Source organism: Lissotriton vulgaris, chromosome 1_2 (genome assembly GCF_964263255.1).
Source record: "Lissotriton vulgaris chromosome 1_2, aLisVul1.2, whole genome shotgun sequence".
Taxonomy (NCBI): Eukaryota; Metazoa; Chordata; class Amphibia; order Caudata; family Salamandridae; genus Lissotriton; species Lissotriton vulgaris.
Window position 1 is genome coordinate 52,429,319 of NC_141686.1, and position 17,464 is coordinate 52,446,782.

Here is a 17,464-nt window from a genome sequence, read left to right on the forward strand (position 1 = left end):
TCCGATCCCACTGTGCCATCCAGAGAAGGGTATTTCCTGCGTCGAAAGGAGGGAGTTTCGGCTAAGTAGGCCACGGACTAAGTTAAATCTCAGAACGGTGACCTAAACACAATCAAGGGTTGCCGGGAGAGAAGCTAAACGAGGTCTGTGGTTCTGCCCGCTACCGAGCTCCCTTGAAGGTGATGGAAGCGCCAGATAAGAAGATGATGGAAGCGCCAGATAAGAAGATGATGGAAGCAACAGGAAATACCCAGTATAGAAATCCAAAGACTGACAACTTGCACAAATCAAAGACAATCGCACTCTTTATTGTCTTCCTCTTCTGCCTCCTCCTCATGACCTCCTTCTGGATTCTGGAGGAAAGCACACCGGCACATGAGACATTGCTACCTACAGCACAGCCGACCCCCCTGAACGAGCATCACCTAATCTCTCTGTCGCCTCAGCTCCGAGAAAGGCGCAGGGAATTCTGGAACAATTCCTTCGTGCAACTGTTGCACCAGCACAACCTTGCTGCGAATGCTACGAACTGTTGGATCTGCGGGTTGCTCCCGCATGCCACTGGACACTCTATTCCCTTCATCCCTTCACCCTTCTCAGTTCACGGCTCTTGCCTCGCCTGGCTGATCCTCATGCAAGAGAGCCACAAGGACAACGCCACCTCTGGCCGGACAGTGTCACACTTCTACTCTGGGTTCTGGCTGAACAGAACCGGAAAGACTCCTGCTGCCCTGTGTCCTGCGCTCGCAGGCGCCACCTTCATCAAAGACATTCCAGCCAAAGAACGAGTCGAAGTACAGGTGCTCCACAATCCAGCCAGGACCACCTTCTCTCATCTGCAAAAACAAACTACCGCTACACTGACTGTGGCTCTGTCTGTCATCAATGTCACAGGTCTCGTGTGTCTCGAAGGCCATGGAACGCAGCCGGTGGGTCACAGCGCCTGCCAGATCACCCGAACATTGGACTCAGCTGACCCCCCTTCCTTTGTTGCTTCTCCAAACATGTACTTTGTGTGTGGCACCAAAGCTTACACCTGGCTCCCGAAGGGTTGGAAGGGTACCTGTTACATTGCCTTCGTTCTCCCACCCACATATGTAGCCCCTGCCAACCATCACCGGCAGAGGCGTGCAGACGACCTTGGACAAGCCGACTCCACCGGAGCACAGTTCCTAGATGCAGCAAAGGGACTTGTTCCTCTGTGGGGCCCAATGGCAAACAGCCGTGCTATCCGGCACCTGACCCAGGCAGTAGAAACAACGATCAACATCGCTGCTGGTATCCTCGCCAACAACACTGCGGAACTTCAGGCGGTCCGCCTCGTGACCCTCCAAAATAGACTTGTCCTAGACGTGGTCCTAGCCGACCGAGGAGGAGCATGCCGCATCATCGGATCCAGCTGCTGCACATACGTGCCTGACAACTCGCCTTCAGTCTACAAAGCCATTGAACACCTCCACAGACTTTCCTCCGAGGTTCACCAAGAACAAGAAGGATGGTCGCTTGGGAACTGGTTTTGGGACACTTTGAAGAATTGGGGTTGGAAGTTGTTTTCCTTCGTGCTGATACCTGTTGTGATCTTATGTGGGTGTTGTTTAGGTGTCCAATGTCTGCCCCCTTTGTGCGGCCTTGTTTCTAACTGTATGTGCCCAAAGACTTTGGACTTCCGAAATGAGCACATGAGTCCCCTCTATGAAGTAGAAATACGTGGCCTTATGGGGATAAATCCAAACTGACAAGTTGGCGAGATATGTTAAAAGGGAGGACTGTGGAATTTTAAAATTTGCGATCTGAACATTATCTGCGCCAGCTTGTCACCTATGTACTACGTGCATGGCCGCCATTTTCTTTTAGATATCATGGTCTCCCTGTCCACGATCGATCGCCAGCACGTCCCTCTGACCCAGCAAGCATCCTCCGCGCACCCTGGCTCCCCCTCCCTCCTCCTCCTTATGAGCATGACCCTTCTGCATGACCCTGTCCTTGGGAGTCACGCCAGCGCCTGACCAACACCTCCTCTCCTCCCATGAATGCCCCTCTGTTGATAAACCTCCCTCCTGCGCTGGATTGTCCACGTGGCATGAATATCACTCCATTGATGGCCCCTCACCCCGTGTCCGACTGTCCACACAGGTCCGAGGCCATTGCCTAAGCCGGGAGATATCATTTACTGCCCTTTATTGTATGAGGTCGCTCTCCTTCAAAGGACCCTCTATTGATCCAGGCCTCCCCACCCCCTGTGATATGATCAGGCGCACACATCCTAAGACTCGACGGAACACTCAGCTGCGTGATGGTCCCCTCCTCTTATCAGCAGGCTGAGAACCTCTATTGTGAAGGTATATGGGGGTGGGATTGACACTAGGATTACGGGGATGTCTTTTCCTCTTGCCTTACAAAGACTTGATTGTATTAAAGGAAGGTCACATGCCATAAACCAGTGTATAAGAGGCCAGGCCTCCGAGAGGCTGTTAGAGCACCTCGACATGATACCTTGTTGTCTGATCTGATGTGTTCTGCTCCGTCGGAATAAACTTCTGTTTCCTGCCTTCTGGTCTCCGGCGCCTGCCTCATTGCTTGGTAAACTTGAATGGTACAAGGGCGGTTAGCGCCGGGCAAATCTTGAGAAAGGTCCTAGCCCTACCTTTTTCCACACCTGTGATAAGCTTGCTCTGTTTTGGAGCTTCTTCGTGATATAAGGACTCGGACAAAGAAGATGGGTGAGGAGCAGGGGCGGATTGGCACTGCGGGCATTCGGGAATCGGCCGAAGGGCCGCTGTTTCAGTGCCCTCTGTGGGCCGTTTTTTTTCTCCCCTTTCCCAGTCCACAGAGAGTGCTCTCTGCTGTCTGCTCTCTGTCGAATGGAAATTGGACAAAAAAAAAAAACGGCCCACAGCACGGAGACAGAGACAGAATGAAAGCGATTCACTGTGCGGCCATACAGTGATTATCACCTGTGGCCTCTACTGCACCCCCTGCCCTGCAAAGCAATCACGCTGAGGGTGGCTGGGGAGGGGGTGATTGTTCTTGTCCTTGGGGGCCAGGTGTTGCTCAGGCCTTTTGAGCCATTTTCACCATGGCCCCCCTGGGGCCCACGCCGTTGGGGAAACAGTGATAGTCTTAACACCTCGCCCACAGCCCCTCACATTCAGGGCACAGTGGGCGAGGAAGAATGGGTCTGGCTGTGGGGGCCAGGTGACGTTTTGAAAGCGCACAATCTTCACCTTAGCCCCCCCCCCCGTGCAAGAAGTTTAAAAAAAAAAAGGGTTATAGTTCTTTCTCTGTGTCATCATTTTAGAGCTGATGCATTTTCAATATTACATTCAAGGAAGTCATGGTTGCAGCTTTTCTATTTTATGCAACTAACAACCATTGACAAAACCTATAGTTCTGGCTTGTTGTAGGTGTAACATTACTTGCTGTATTATATATCTGAACGCAATGACAGAAGCAGCAAAATACCAGTCGGGCGGCACACTATGCTAAGCACAGATTTGTAGCTTAGGTGTTTTAAGCTACGCCCATAATTACATTGAACACCCCCTTGGAGAGAGCCCTCAGTTTTGTCATCCCACTTAAAGCCCTGGAAACAACACCATGTCACAGACACCTCAGGGCCTGGCACTGTGCATCATGCATAACTCATGACTTCCAAGGTTTCAGATTGACTATGTGCAGGGGCATCTTGAACGCCTCCCTTTGCTTTAGGAACTACAGCGAGGGGTGAGTTCCTGATGAGTCTCTTCTGTCTGCAACTCTGCGTACAAAGGCTCAGCTCACAATTATTGTGAAAAGGTGGGTGAGAGAGTAAGTAAAGGGATGGATCAGTGAAAGGGTGAATGGATGAATGAAAGTTTGAATGGATGAATGATGAGAGAGAATGGGTGGATGGATGAGTGAAATGATGGATGGATTGATTAATTGATAAGTGAAAGTGTGAATGGATGAACAGATGTGTGAAAGGGTGGCCGTAAGGATGGATGAGTGAGTGAAAGGGAGGGTACATGGGCAAAAGATTGGATAGATGAGTGAAGGAGTGAAAGGATGGATGAGAGAAAAGATGGATGGATGATTGAAAGGATGGATGAGTGATAGGGTCAATGGATGGATGCATGAGTGGATGAGTAGATGGATAGTTGGGTGGATGGAAGGAAGGATGGATGGCTAAGTGAAAGGGTCGATGGAGAGAGAAAGGGAGAATGGATGGCTGAAAGGGTGAATAGGTGGAAGGATGAGTGACTGGGTGGATGGATAAGAAAGTGAAAGGATGGCTGGATGGGTGAGAGGGCAAATGGCTAGATGGATGAGTGAAGAGATGGATTGGGTGAAAGGGTGGATGGAGAGAAAAAATGAGGATGGATGTGTGGATGACTGAAAGGGTGAATGTGTCTAAGGGTGAGTGACTGGGTGGATGGATGAGTAAGTGAAAGGGTGGCTGGACGGGTGAAAGGGTAAATGGATGGATGAGTGAATGGATGGATGGGTGGAAGAGTGGATGAATGGGTGGATGAGTAAAAGGGTGGATGGAGGGATGGATGAGTGAAATGATGGATGGAAGAATACATGATGGATAGGTTTGCAAATGGTTGAATATGTTTGGATCTGGATTAGCGGCATCTTATGTTTGCCACTTTACATCTCACAATGACTATCCAAGCAGATCTTCCCGACCATTTCTCTCACCAAATATGCCTGCTCAGAACCATGAATTGTAAACAAAATATCAGACTGGACAACCCAGTGCTGTAACCATATATATATAGATTATTATCATATGAAATATCACAAAAAGACCCGCACAGTTGATCAAAGCTGCATGCATACTGAAAAAACGTGAAGTACACAATTGGTTCAACCTGATATAAACTTATTTTGACTAGTGCTTAAATGGTTGTCTATTTACTTACTTACATAATAATGCGCAACCTCCTCTGATGGGTCTGTAAAACGTACCTTTTGTCCAGAAGGTTTGTTCTGAATTTTAACCCTTTGTCCTGAATTTTTACACTCCCCATCCTGAATTTGCACCCATGCCAGTTGGTCACCCTAGTCCTGACACTCCCATACAGAACTACAGAGTGTTCACCCTGCCTTTTCTATTTGGTTACTCTTGTAACCAGATGCACCACACTGCCAAGCTCTAACTCAAGAGGGGCCATCTAATCCCCTTGGCATCCCACTCTCCACATGGCTGACCAAAGTAGGCTGAGTAAAGCAGTACTCAAAGCTACATTGAGTGTGCCTCAATTGTCATCTCACCGAATCCAGAAAATACTGCACTAGACTCAGTGCAGTAGGTCTTCCTCAAAGGTTTACTTGACTTGCCACATCCAGCACCCAGAAATGCAATGTGTTGCTAGCCGATCCCTTCCTCTGAAGCAAGAAGGAACCAGTAGGAACCATTTTGTTTACCATTTCTTTGCACAATTTACTGATTCATTTGTGTGCCAGTTAATAATGTAATTTTATTTTAAAGGCCTCATCCAAAATGCAGACAAGGGGCATATTTCTCTATATGCCAAAAATATTAATTAGTAAGTTTTGGTTAGTTTTTGTTTGTAGTGTGTAGGCCTGACTGCACTCTATTTTAGGTCCTAGGCCAGAATGTGGCAACATGTTTGTGTGTTGATTTCAGGACATGTCTAAGACTTTGTGTAATGTGATTTCTCAAAGGAGAGCTGTTTAGCCTCATTCTATGCTAGGCCTTGTTCGAGGCCTAAGCAAAATTTGCAAACTTGGCACTTCTTTCTCTGTGCAGAAGAATGAACTTTTCTAGCATGTTCAGGTTAGAATTCCTTTTTGCAGATTTTATATCATTTTCATGGTTAGTTGAGTAATCCTCAGTCTCCTCATGGCCCAGACTTGAAGGCAGCAACAGATGTGAATAAAACTGTGTTTTCTGTATATAGACATCACTTGCTGGCTGTGAAATAAATTTATGACTAGATTGTACAGATACATTTTTTCAGCATTCTTTACACCCCAGACTGCCCTTTCCTCATTTGTGAATTCTTACTTTTGTTATTACATGTTCTGTTCCCAGAGATTCCAGTCTTACCCTTTCTCCTTGACTTTGTACTAGATTTCTGATTTATGTGATGATTAGCTGGTTGGGAAAGAGTATCTAACGACCTAGTGCAGGGCGTTAAGACTGCATGTAAGTATTCAGTTATCAGACCTGCAGTGCTCCTAGTCTTTACCAATGTTACTTGCTCTGTAAGCTTTAATAGGCTTAATTTACTAAATATTTCTCTACGAATTAGACCTCAAAGAGTAACCAAATAGTGTTTCATGAAAGGGCACGCCCCTTGAATGTGGGCCACGCCCCTTAACTGCGTGCCACGCCCCTTAAATGTATGCCACGCCCCTTGAACGTGGGCCACTTTTTTCGTCAGTGCCCGGGCCAAATTGTGATCCCAATCCGACCCTGATGAGGAGGTAATGTCCCACTTTCTTCAAGTCCTGGTCTTCCTTGTTGGAGTCCTAAGGACTCAACATCTCTGCCTGGTGGAGCCCCCTCCAGGGCCAATGGAGAGCTTGATATTTCAGGAGTTTAATGGCTATTCTCTAGTCTATATCGATTTGCCAGAGAGAACAAGTGTAAGCGTTAGAAATAACGTTTTAGTTAAGAGCTTGGCTAGATAATAACTGCCTATGCTGCGAGTCAAACCTCCCGATGTAAGGAGTCAGGATGATCAGGACGGATTATCAACAGGTTGCTTTCCATTATTGAATGGCTGAAAATACGTCTACAGCAAAACGGTAAAACAAATACATTTATAACTCCACAGAACATATGGAGAACATAAATAAATATTATAAAGAATATGGGTATGCAAAACTCTCAACATGTTAAGAAAGTAAAAATTGGCGGCGCTTAAACTTTTACCTGTTTGGAAAAATTCTCAGTTCTCGCTCTCTTTGTACTTCCTGTTTTAGGCCACCCCACCAATGCTACCACTCCACAATGAATTAATTAATCGTGCCTTATGTAGTGTATTTCTCGTAGCTACGTCCCCGCCGCCACACCCCCAAGATGCCAAATCAGCGCGTGGAAAGCAGCAGAGAAGGAAAAGGGGGCTAGCAGGCAGTCATGGAAACACCATTATTTTGTTTCCGGGTCGGTAGCAAAGACAGGTAGTCTGCGACCCGGAAACGATAGGAAAGTGAAACCAAGTTGAAGGCAGCTGTGAGTTGTGCCGAGCGCATCACGTTCCCTTTGGCGCCTCTATCGCTTCCAACGTAATTCTCTGTTTAATTAGATCCTCTGGTTTGTGATCTGCTTCAATGAAGAGGGGCGTGGGGAATACGATAAATGCAGTGACAACGCGGTTTTCTGTACGCCATGGAGGCACAATGAATTTTTCTGGCAGCCCAAGAATCGTTTATTTTTTAACGATATTTTATTAGCGCCTTCAAGTTGGCAACGTTTTTTGTACACAGTATCCTATGTTTATAATGAGAAGAAGAAGCTTGTGCCTAGGTGCATAGCCGGAACTTTGTTAAGATAGCGCTCTGGTCGTGGTCGCAGAGAAATTTGACGCAGTTGCTGGTGGTAGTGAATCAACTGAGGCAGCTGGGGGTCCCTTTTGTGTCCACAGGTCATTACCTGAATGAGCAAGGACTGGCCCCTGAACACAAACATCCCAGGACCTCCCTCAGCTCACTTAAGTTACCGTAGCTCACGCAGATGATGGTTTTGTGGATGTGTGTCAGCAGGGGTCAGAGAGGGTGAAGGGACGCTAGGGGGCTAAAGGGCTGTTAAAAACATTAACCGTCATATGATAATGAAGGACAGAAACCACTTTACTCTGGCAAATCACAGTGTCGAAGGGGGCTGTGGGTGGAGGGTATTGTAGGTGAAACATAATAAAAATAAACGTACCTGTCACATTCGCTTTGGTGCTTCCCTTCCGGCAGTCCCTGGGGAAGCTTCCCCATTCCAGATGCTGCTCTCATGCTTTATATACCTAGCATGAGAGCAGCGCCATGATTGGTCTGAGCGTCCTGGTCTGCCGCTCAGACAGCATAGCTGCCAAGGTTTTAAATTGCTATGTGTGACATGTTCATAATTTCAGTGTCATTAAGAGTGACATTTTAACGACTATGAGTGACATTTTGTCACAAGCAAAATTAAGCAATGATTACCGAGGAAACACATAAATATTAGACATTACACCTATTAGAGTAACAAGAAATGCTAAAAAGATCTTAGAACTTCAGCAAAGCACCCGAAATCGAAGGGCAGGAGAGGCACACTCACACCCTAGGGGTCAAAGCCCAGTCGCAGCAGGCTGTAATTTATTTAAAAAAAGAAACACTGAGTTGTATAATAAAAGAGTAAGTTGCACAGTCCATTAGTCTTATAAGTAATTAACACGTTATTTGTGGCACAAATAACGTTTACTTAGTTTAATTAGGAATAAATACACTTTACCTTCGCTCACTCAGAGGCACTTGTGATGCAGGCTGTTGACTCCTCACAGCCTGCCGCTGAGGCAGCGCAGTGGCCCTGTGGGATGGGGTCAGGTTACATTCAGGCTTCCTCCCGCTCTAATGTGCCTTTACACTGGTGCAACCTATATTTGCTGCACTAACTTCAGTTACTGGGTGTAACAATGGCCTGGCTCCATACCGAGTCACTCTCAGCCGGCGCTGGTGGGCCTGCGATCGAGTGCGGGTGGGATCTCATATTTACGCATACAATTGATCGTCGATTTATTACCAGCCCAGGAGGTGGTTAGCAGCTGCTGGCAGGCTGTGCCTTGTGCTGGCGCCCAGCACTGCACGTCACCTGCACTAGACTGCAGTTCTTGCAACAAGTTCGGAGGAGCTGTATCGGCACAGCACTGAGAGATTTCTTGGGCCGAAATTTAAAGCACAGCTGAAACTTTTTTCGCCCACTTGCATGCACGGCAGATGGTAGCTGAGCAGGAGGACAGACCTGTGACACTGTCCATGTAATTCACAGGTGGCGCCGGTCGTCGGGTGGGGGTGTGGGGTAGGGTGACCTGGTCGACTTGCGGGATCTTCATTTTTAAATAATTTCCCGTCCGTGGCACACGTTGCAAGCAGTCTGTGACTTTATGCTGTTGAACTGCGGCCGCGCATCACCGGGCGGCAGTGTCAGGTAGTCCCGCCTTTGTTATAGGTCATGTGAGCCATCACGTCCTCACGAATTTATAACAAAAACGCACAATGCAGGGTCAGGTCAATATTCTTAAATTGTATCATAGTGCCGCGGACTTTGTGCCAGCCCCCAAGCATGCCGGGCCCAGCGCCCATAGCGCTCTGCCTCTCCAGCTTAGTTTGTTTTAATATGATGCATAAATACTAGAGCTCCAGCTTTGCAGATAAGGAGGCTCTATTATGCGTGACTTTAGTATTTCAATGCGGTGGTGCGGAGCACCACACTGAAATGCGTTAGTATCACGCCTGATGTGTGATACTTGGCGGGGCTGAGACAGTGCCTGGGAGCCTGCAGCTTTTGAAGAAATAGAAGTGAACATGTCTGTTTGACTGGCCTATGTCAGCCGACCAAACTAATATGCACACTTCTAAGTGCCCACCAATCCACCCTGCCCTACACATGCATGCCTCAAACAGAGCTATTCTCAGCAAAATAAAATTACATTATTATTTATCATTTTATTTTTCTGTGACTGACAAGTGAGTCGACGCTCCTCTGCAATTATGGAGGAGCCACCCCAGGCAATTCATACAAAATGAACAAGCAGAGACAAGGACAAACCTGTAGCAAGATGAGAAGGGCGCTGCTGTTGACATAATCTTAATGTACACAGCTCTTGCGCCCCTCAGACAAATTTGGCCCTGGACCAGGGCCCAGCTCGCCCATGCTCAAGGCCATCCCTGTCTAGGTGTAATGGTGTTACCTTGTGGCATGGGTGCTAACAAATATTTTCCTCCTTGCAGGGTTGACAATTTTCCCAGGAAAAAATACCTGCCATTTGTTTGTGTTTTAATTTTCTACAAAGGCCCAGACATGCTGCTTAAATGGAATAGGCTTCAGTTTTTCACATAGCACTTCTGTATAAGTTTACTTTAATTATCTTCTGGGGGTTATTAAGGCAACTCTAGGAAACATTTTAAAGTGATGTTTTTCCCCATACTTCCTGCTTTGAGCATGTGCTCATAAGGGGAAAATACCTGACTAGGACATTAAAATACTGGTCAAGCTGCTACACTAGCGGCCAGATGACAGCCCTATTTCCCAGCAAGATGGGGGTCATAAAAGCAAAGCATGTGCATACTGTGGACTGACTTGTGGAGTTATTTTGAGGTTTTATTCCATACTGCACTCTACTATTAAGACCACAGTCTTTAGAAGTGATAAAGATTTACCAGTACCGTGTTTTTGCTATATCTGAAGTGCTCTTCCTCTGCTACACCCTGGATTAAGTTTTAGGTATCAAGTACTATAAAAATCGACAAAAGACCCCCAACTAGGTTTGCAATTCACTGAGGTGGGCAGACAGTAGAAGACCTGGCTTTAAATACTGGCTTTACCACTTTGCCAAGATCTGCTTATTTATTTTATTTATTTATTGAATTTTATATAGCGCTGGCTAGACCCGAGGGTATCAGAGCGCTTTACATGAGATTCAACAATGTTACAGAGGTACTTCAGTTACAATTACATTAGTTACAGACAAAAACATTTAAGGAGCATAAAAGACTAGGAAAAGGGATTGAAAGAAGGGTAAGGGGTAAGGTAAAAGGGGTAGGAGGGAGATACGGCAGAGAGACGAAGGGAAAGTCTGCCCAAGGTCCGGCTGGGTAGGTGAGGGCCAAGGGGGAAGTCCACAGCCCATCTCCTCTGTAGCTATCCAGTCGCTCCACCGGGCATCGGCCAAATGGGTAGGTCTCCACAGCAAAACATTTAAAGACCATAGAAGATGAGATGAAAGGAGCGTAGAGGGGAAGGGGGTTAGGGTAAAGAGGTGAGAGGTAGGTATGACGGAGAGACGAAGTAAAGACTGTCCAAAGTCCGGCTGGGTAGGTGAAGGTCGAGGGGGAAGTCCACAACCCATCTCCTCTATAGCTATCAGGTAGCTCCACTGGGCATCGGCCAGATAGATAGGTCTCCGCGGTCAGAGGTTCAGCAGGTTCTACGTCTTGATGGGGGATATTAATTTTACACTCTAACAATTATGAGGCACATTATAAAATTTAATAAACACCTACTATTTATTATTCAATATTTTATAATGCTGAGGGAAGAAAAACTGTTAAACAGGATTACCTCATAAGACTTAGACAGTAAAGCATCTTCAATTAGACAATCGAGGTTCACTGAATATGTCTGATCAATCTCTAAATATAAACAAAAGGGGATGATGGATGGAGCGTTTGAGCAAATCAAACACTCACCCCCAGTCAACTGATCTGGGTTTAATCCATCACCGTTCTTTAGCTCACTCAGCCACACCAGTTCAGACATGGCCATATGCAAATCAGTCTGACCCTGTGCCTCATAGGAACAGTCCAGCCCGAACTGCCAAGCCATGTCTTCCCTGGACCGGAAACAAGCATCCTGGGACCGGTTTCGGCTTCATAATCCTCATCAGCCAGGCTATCTTGAATCCAGTGGCCAAATGAGCCAGGGACTCGCGTCTGAGCACACGTGTTATTTGAAAGACAGACTTGCGTTCAGCCCAACGAGTCTTTCTATTGTGTAGTCATGCCATTCCGTTTTTATACAACCGGAGGGAACACCTTAACATATCCGGGTTGGACAGAGGCAGCGTCAGCACAAGCAGTGCGAGAGGGATTTTGCCGCAGGTACCAGAATGCAGACTTCTTCTTGGCTTCGTCAAGAACCACAAGTATACTTTACTAATAATGTCCATCTCCCAACAGTAGGCACCCTCGCCCTCCCGCCAAACCCGTTGAAGTGCGGTAATACCTCACTTAAGGTATGTAACTAAAAGGCGCCCGCATCACGCAAATGCGCTTTCTCCACCTCTATCGAGGATCACCGTTAAACTTAATATGCACTCCTTCAAAAATAAATGAAGATTTAGAGGTCCCATATGTGCATACATGTTTTTTATACGGCAATGAGACGTTCTCTATAACATGTAATAGTGTCATTTGAATATACGGAAGGACACGAACAAGAACGGCAAAAGTGTCCCCACATTAATCATATAAACCCGGTAGGATATCAGTGTGATTGCATGCTCTTGTCACTGCATCCTTATTGACACGAGTGAACTCAACTTCTTTTACATAAGATAACGCAGATAACATCGTACAGAGATGAGAGAGTTGAAACTGCCACTAATTGTTAGGTCTAAAAAGTATTGCCATTTTCTAGTTGCATCGTTTTAATGATATATTCAAAATTTGAATTTGTGGTAAATGTAGCAGAACTGATCTGCTGTGTGTGTCCTTAACCCCTACCCTTCCATCCCCCCCTTCTATATACACTGTTTATTTTTCTCTTACAGGTACAATGAGACCTTCTTGAAATTAAGGAAAACAGGTCACTTTATTCCTTTTTCATTTTTTGATTATAATTAGAACGTTTCTATTATAAACACTCACTTTTCACCACTCACTACGGTCCTGAAGAAAGACCGCCAGACCTAACAAGGCAATACAGGGCAGAAACATGTCGACCACTTTTAACTACCAATTTGTGTCCGTATGAGTTCCTAAGAAATTCACAGGACACACAACCTTACAAATTTGCCAACAGGCTACCTGAATTCAGACCTAATAAAGCACAGAATCCGGCTGTCCGGGTATTTTAACTTCACAGAGCACTGACCACATCACTGATCACTACTGATTTTGACCATGGGTAAGAACCTCCGGGTGGAGGCTGCATAACAAACTGACCCAATGATTATGCACACATGTGTATGAATAGCGGAGAATCAAGATATACCGCTACCTCGAACCTTCCAATACGTGCATGAGGGTTTTTTATTTGGGACACACCAATCTACGACCTGCATACCCTGGTTATACAGGACCAGTGATCCTTCCCCATCTGATTAATAGATACATTACTTCACAGTGTCACTAAATAAAACAATACCTAATAAACCATAACTGTGCAAAATTAGTGCAAGAATGAAAAGTTAAAATCATGAATATTTCAAACAGCAGCATACAGTCAGAAACCAGATACTAGTGAAGTTATATAAAATGACAGCAAGATGTTATCTATACTAATATAATAAAGAGAGAGCCCAAACCTTTGAGGCGAGTAATCTCAGGAACCACAGCACCAATCAAAACCCAATACAGCGTTGGAAAGGGCAGTTGCAGCAGAAGGACATAGGCTATGCAGACGCCCACCATATACATTTAAAAGGTAAAAGAACAGTGCCAGCAAAGTAGTCCCTTGTGGGCGTGTCTGCGTTGTGCTGTGGGCGTGTGCTGGGGGCGTGACAAACGCTGGGGGGGTGTGATACGTTCCGCCCTTCATGCCATGTCTCCTATCGTGTGCTAATCCCACCCTGCTCCCTTTAAATACCTCTGCACCCCATAATCATAACCCACCCTTACTCCTTAAAATACCCCAACACCCTTAAAGACTAACCCATCTTAACCCAATAAATATACCCTGTACCACAAAACCCAAACCTATCCCTAAACCCTAAAAATACCCCTGTACCCCAAAACCCAAACCTAGCCCTGAACCCTATAAATACTCCTGTACCTCAAAACCCAAGCCTATCCCTGAACCCTAAAAAACCCTGTACCCCAAAACCCAAACCTAGCCCTGAACCTTAACAATACCACTGTACCCCAAAACCCAAACCTACCCCTGAACCCTAAAATACGCCTGTACCCCAAAACGCAAACCTAGCCCTGAACCCTTAAAATACCCCTGTACCCCAAAACTCAAACCTAGCCCTGAACCTTAAAAATAACCCTGTACCCCAAAACCGAAACCTACCCCTGAACCCTAAAAAAACCCTGTACCCCAAAACCCAAACCTAGACCTGCACCCTAAAAATACCCCTGTACCCCAAAACCCAAACCTACCTCTGAACCCTATAAATACCCCTATACACCAAAACCTAGCCCTGAACCCTAAAAATAACCCTGTACCCTAAAACCGAAACCTACCCCTGAACCCTAAAATACCCCTGTACAGCAAAACCCAAACCTAGACCTGCACCCAAAAAATACCCCTGTACCCCAAAACCCAAACCTAGCCCTGAACCCTTAAAATACCCCTGTACCCCAAAAACCCAAACCTACCCCTGAACCCTAAAAATACCCCTATACCCCAAAACCCAAACCTAGCCCTGAACCCTAAAAATACCCCTGTACCCCAAAACCCATACCTATCCCTAAACCCTAAAACTACCCCTGTACCCCATAACCCAAAACTATATCTGAACCCTCAAAATACCCAAACACCCAAAACATATACCTCAGTACCCCAAAACATATACCCCTATACCCATACTTACCTTATCCAAACATTAAAAAACATGCTTTTACCATTCATGCATTTACAACGAATTTCGTTGTAAATGTATGCGTGGTAAAAGCATATAAAATGTAATGCCATGCATTATAATGGCATTGCAGAGTCATGGTACTTTCGTAATGAAAGTATGCGGAGTGATGGTATGCGGAAAGAAAGTTGCGGAATAATGGGTGTTTACCCTCCCCCGGTAAGTACATTGGTGGCACGGCGGCCCACATCTCCAGCAACATACTCATATTTTTTCACCACCCATTTGAAAAATGCACAGGTCTCTCTCATTGATGGCTAGCACTGAAATACACTTTTAGACACACCTCCTGCCACAAGTTCTAGAATTGCGAACTTTAGAGCTGGGGAGCTACGTTCGAATCTCGGCATCAGCTCAACATCCTGTGTTCTTCTGTAATGTAAATTGTGCTCATGCCATGTTGTCGAGTTCGCGCCATATAATATTGCAAGGAAAAATAAAGTAGGGAAACTCGAGTTCACACACTACTGAACGCGCACTCTTAAGTGCATCAGCAGTGCACTGTGAATCGGAGCGTTTCACAGGCCTGTCACAGATAAGAAATGCTATCAAAACGAAATCCTCCAAAACAATATACTACTGGCCGGCAGCAATTCATACCAGGACAACGTCGGGACGGGCTGCTAGTAAATATGTATAAAAATCTTCACTGGAATTTAATCCATTTGGAGTCTTAGTATCCATTTCTAAAATATATTTTGTTTCCAGTTTTCTCAACATTGTCTCACTGTTGTATAGCATTTTCATTTAACTTGTGTTATTTACCCCTGCTTTTACCTTCACTTTACTGCCCACTTACCTGCACAGTAATTGTATCGCACCGCGTTTTGCGGGCCCTTGTCCCGGTTGCTAATAGCGGCGGCCATCTTAGGTGATTAGGACGCCTGACGGCGCCACTTTGCTGGAAGGTCTAGACGTCACAATGACGCTAGACCTCTACATAAGGGGGATAAACTAGGCGCTCTGCCACTTTACTGACCACTTAATAGACTGCCACCACGGAAGATCGCTCATAGCGCGCTGCGCCTACATCTGCTGCTTAAACGCCGTTTGTTACGTGTTATCGCGTTTTTATCTTGAAACCTGTTTGATATTTCATTTAACTTGTGTTATTTACCCCTGCTTTTACCTTCACTTTACTGCCCACTTATCTGCACAGTAATTGTATCGCCCCGCATTTTGCGGGCCCTTGTCCCGGTTGCTAATAGCGGCGACCATCTTAGGTGAGTAGGACGCCTGATGGCGCCACTTTGCTGGACGGTCTAGACATCACAAGGACGCTAGACCTCTACATAAGGGGGATAAACTAGGCGCTCGGCCACTTTACTGACCACTTAATAGACTGCCACCACGGAAGATCACTCATAGCGCGCTGCGCCTACAACTGCTGCTTAAACACTGTTTGTTACGCGTTATCGCGTTTTTATCTTAAAACCTGTTTGATATTTCATTTAACTTGTGTTATTTACCCCTGCTTTTACCTTCACTTTACTGCCCACTTACCTGCACAGTAATTGTATCGCACTGCGTTTTGCGGGCCCTTGTCCCGGTTGCTAATAGCGGCGGCCATCTTAGGTGAGTAGGACGCCTGACGGCGCCACTTCGCTGGACGGTCTAGACATCACAAGGACGCTAGACCTCTACATAAGGGGGCTAAACTAGGCGCTCGGCCACTTTACTGACCACTTAGTAGACTGCCACCACGGAAGATCACTCATAGCGCGCTGCGCCTACAACTGCTGCTTAAACACCGTTTGTTACGCGTTATCGCGTTTTTATCTTAAAACCTGTTTGATATTTCATTTAACTTGTGTTATTTACCCCTGCTTTTATCTTCACTTTACTGCCCACTTACTGCACAGTAATTGTATCGCACCGCGTTTTGCGGGCCCTTGTCCCGGTTGCTAATAGCGGTGGCCATCTTAGGTGAGTAGGACGCCTGACGGCGCCACTTTGCTGGACGGTCTAGACGTCACAAGGACGCTAGACCTCTACATAAGGGGGATAAACTAGGCGCTCGGCCACTTTACTGACCACTTAATAGACTGCCACCACGGACGATTGCTCATAGCGCGCTGCGCCTACAACTGCTGCTTAAACGCCGTTTGTTACGCGTTATCGCGTTTTTATCTTAAAACCTGTTTGATATTTCATTTAACTTGTGTTATTTACCCTTTGCTTTTACCTTCACTTTACTGCCCACTTACCTGCACAGTAATTGTATTGCACCGCGTTTTGCGGGCCTTTGTCCCGGTTGCTAATAGCGGCGGCCATCTTAGGTGAGTAGGACGCCTGACGGCGCCACTTTGCTGGACGGTCTAGACGTCACAAGGACGCTAGACCTCTACATAAGGGGGATAAACTAGGCGCTCGGCCACTTTACTGACCACTTAATAGACTGCCACCACGGAAGATCGCTCATAGCGCGCTGCGCCTACAACTGCTGCTTAAACGCCGTTTGTTACGCGTTATCGCGTTTTTACCTTAAAACCTGTTTGATATTTCATTTAACTTGTGTTATTTACCCTTTGCTTTTACCTTCACTTTACTGCCCACTTACCTGCACAGTAATTGTATCGCACCGCGTTTTGCAGGCCCTTGTCCCGGTTGCTAATAGCGGCGGCCATCTTAGGTGAGTAGGACGCCTGACGGCGCCACTTTGCTGGACGGTCTAGACGTCACAAGGACGCTAGACCTCTACATAAGGGGGATAAACTAGGCGCTCGGCCACTTTACTGACCACTTAATAGACTGCCACCACGGAAGATCGCTCATAGCGCGCTGCGCCTACAACTGCTGCTTAAACGCCGTTTGTTACGCGTTATCGCGTTTTTACCTTAAAACCTGTTTGATATTTCATTTAACTTGTGTTATTTACCCTTTGCTTTTACCTTCACTTTACTGCCCACTTACCTGCACAGTAATTGTATCGCACCGCGTTTTGCAGGCCCTTGTCC

At 46.2% G+C, this 17,464-nt stretch overlaps 1 protein-coding gene across 2 annotated transcripts in view; it reads right to left on the reverse strand.

The window, feature by feature from the left end:
* Positions 1-7,118, reverse strand: part of CCDC91 (coiled-coil domain containing 91) — a 1,919,235-nt gene extending 1,912,117 nt beyond the window's left edge. The window contains exon 1 of one of the 2 annotated variants that reach the window (XR_015307530.1): positions 6,890-7,118. The gene's annotated coding sequence lies outside the window, so the exon portion shown is untranslated. The remainder of the gene's footprint in view (positions 1-6,889) is intronic. The other variant, XM_086952800.1, reaches the window with a different exon arrangement.
* Between the last annotated feature and the right edge of the window lie 10,346 nt (positions 7,119-17,464).